We start from the raw sequence: 3426 nt of genomic DNA, 5'->3' as shown, positions 1-3426 counted from the left end.
TTATGCCTTTCTTGTTAGTGACTCAAATTTTGGAGTCAAACCTTTATGCATCAACTCCTCCAAAATTAAATATGCTTCATCAATCCGTCCCACCTTCCCAAACCCATCAATAACACTACTATACACCACAACATTGAAATCAATAGCTTTTGATTTTGCTTCTTCAAATAACATATATGCTTCATTCAGCCTGTTGATTTTAGCAAGTCCATCAATGACAGAACCATAGCTTACAACAGTATGTTGGATACCCTTTATCTTCCATTTCCTCCAGTAGTTGGTAAGCTTTGTTGACCTTACCAGACTTGCAGAACCCATCAATAACTATGTTGTAAGCATAGGTGTCCAAATGCAGTCCTTGTTCCTTCATCTCATAAAACAAGTTGTATGTTTCTTTTGAGAAACCTCCTTTGTTAGGACCATGAATTAAATTGAATAACTCCGAACATCAGGAGTTAAACCCTAAGGCTTTATTTCTCGAAATAAAGCCCTACCTTTCTCAATTTCACCGGCTTTGAAAAGACAATTCGTGTAATTATTAAGGAGCAAGGAATAGGAGAATAGCCCCTTTGCATCATCTCTTTATAAATTTTGTGAGCATCTTCCTTCCTACCACACAAGAAAAAGTACCTAATAAAGGATGTATACAACACTGCATTTGGAGTCTAACCAGAATCTAACATTTTTTCATAAAGCATATAGGCATCATTCAGCTTGCCATGTCTGGCCAAGCCATCAATGAGTGAACAAACTGTTACTGATTCAGTGGTGCAAACTTTATGATCCAATCCTAAAAATGTGGAGCAAGCTTCATCAAGTCTTTCCGCTTTACATAGTCGATCAATCATAATATTTACGGTTATGATATTAGGGAATAAGCCAGCCTCTTTCGTGGAGTCCTGAACTTTCAGAGCAACTTCAAGTTCTCCTTCCTTACAAAGCCTGTCAATTAAAATATTGTAGGATGTAAGATTGGGAGCTGCATCCATTTTCATTGCTTCAAGGATTTTCAATGCTTCCTCAACTTTTCTCTTTTTTCCAAGGCAAGTCAGGATGCAATTACATTAAGTATACATCCCTTTCTCTTTTGCCTCTCAAGTAAGTTGTATGCTTCATTAAAATTCTCCACTGAACCATAACCCATTATCATGGTAATATAAGGCTATACACAAGGAACACTATTGTTGCTGTCGAGTTCTTGAAACAACTCTACAGCTTCATCCACCCTTTCCTAATTTCATTCTTTCAAGAAGTGACAGAGGACAATGACACAAACTCTTTTGAGAATGCTAGTTATAGCAAAATATAGTATAATATTATGTTATCCGACTGTGTTCTTCACTCTCTAGATTCCAACTTAGTCATTACTTCCTCATCACACTCTCCAATGGCAACTATAAGCCATTGGCAAACATATTCTGCTGTGTTCTCTTTAGAGACTGGAAGTGGAACTCCATTCCTACTACCTACTATGTCCATGTCGGTCTCCTATTATAGTGTTTTGTTGACAAGTCCAATTTTCAAGTAGATATGTTGAGTGATAACTTTCTAGATGGTAAAATTGGAAATTTATTCTAGCTATGTACTACGGAAACAAAGTTATGCTTGCATGTTCATATGCTTGAATTTATCGATATAAGGTACAACATGTCTTCCTTTTGTTATTTGGATTCAATGTATGCATAATTGCATATTAAATTCAAAACACGTGTGATGATGAAGGTAAGTGGTTGGCTTCCTTTAATGGTTGCTGAATTGGAATGTAAATTAGATAATTGAATTACTAAGAATGTGTTTGAATACCTAAGAATGTGTTCTTTGGTTGTAGGTACTACGTTGACACAAAAAATTTGGAAGTAAATTCTTGTCCTACCTACTTAGGACTTCAATCTAGACTGTTGTGTTTGGTTTGCCACTACTCTGATCCCATTCGCAGCTGTTGTTATTGACCGTATTTTTTAGGTATGTATTTCTTTGACTCGCGACAATGATAATTACATGGTTCTTTATATATGACGTGATGTATTATATAATGAATTATGAGCATTGTGAGTGAACCTTAGTTTCCCATTTGAGATTCTATACAACGATCAATACAAAAAGTTTGCATTAATCGATGTATTGAATCTTAAACTATCCATTTGGATAGTTTGGGAAGACTCATTTTTTATAGCACATTAATACGTATAGGTTAATTTCCTTTTCTTAAATTTGTCAACATTTCGGTATAGTTCATTTCACTTTGTTCTCCAAGCGCATACTTGAATGTTTGCGCGATAGTGATGAGTATGGGAATGGGTTGAAGAATTCCTCCATTTTACTGAACCGAATGCACCATGTTTGCACGGGAAATTTTTCTATCCATGTGTAAAATGTGGAAATGGTAGAAACCAGTAGATAAATGACATAAGGTCCCATCTAACATGTCATGGGATCATCCCAAATTACACAAAGTGGATATGGCATGGGGAATTGCCAGACAAGCCATTTGTCTCTCACACTAAGTCAACTGACGTAGACATGGGTTTTCATATAGAAGACATGATTCGTGACCTAGGGCAGGACGATTTTTAGTAAGCGCATGCACCTTTGTATGAGAAAATAGAGAATGATTCAAAGAAGCCTTTGTATTCTGGGTGCACAACTTTCACAAGGTTGTCAACGGTGTTAGCTTTGGTCAACTTGAAGGCACAATTTGGCTGGAGTGACAAGAGCTTTATTGAATTGCTTGTGATATTGAAGAAATTGCTTCCTGAAGATAACATGTTGCCGGAGAATCACTACGAGGCGAAGAAGATATGATGTCTAGTAGGAATGGAGTACCAAAAAATCCATGCATGTCCAAATGATTGCATATTGTATAGAAATGAGTTTGCAGAAATGCGCAGTTGCCCAACATGTGGTGTATCATGCTACAAGGTCAACAACCATGAATCAAGTAATGATGCAACCGCAAAGAACAATCTTCCAACTAAGGTTTGTTGGTATCTTCCAATAATACCAAGGTTTAAGCAATTGTTTGCTAATGGACATGATGCAAAACAGTTGATGTGACATGTTGAAGGCCAAAAAACTGATGGATTGCTCCGACATCCGGCTGATAGTGGAAGGCATTCAATTCTTTGTATCCTGAGTTTTGGAATAAGGCAAGAAATCTAAGGCTTGCTCTTGCTTCCGATGGAATGAATCCATTTGGTAACTTAAGCAGCAATCACAGTTCATGGCCTGTTTTGCTAATGATTTACAACCTTCCTCCTTGGTTGTGCATGAAGCGAAAGTACATAATGCTTTACATGATGATAGCAGGTCCAAGTCAGCCAGGGAATGATATTGACGTCTATCTGACTTTGTTAATCGAAGACCTAACAAAATTATGCGAACACGGGGTAGATGTGTGGGATGGGAATCTGCAGGAGACCTTTAGGT

At 37.2% G+C, this 3426-nt stretch overlaps 1 pseudogene; it reads right to left on the bottom strand.

The window, feature by feature from the left end:
- Nucleotides 1-1479, bottom strand: LOC114383881 (annotated as a pseudogene).
- Between the last annotated feature and the right edge of the window lie 1947 nt (nt 1480-3426).

This window comes from Glycine soja, chromosome 14 (assembly GCF_004193775.1).
Source record: "Glycine soja cultivar W05 chromosome 14, ASM419377v2, whole genome shotgun sequence".
Lineage (NCBI taxonomy): Eukaryota > Viridiplantae > Streptophyta > Magnoliopsida > Fabales > Fabaceae > Glycine > Glycine soja.
Note: the sequence above shows the minus strand (reverse complement) of the source record. Positions and strands in the feature narration are given on the sequence as shown.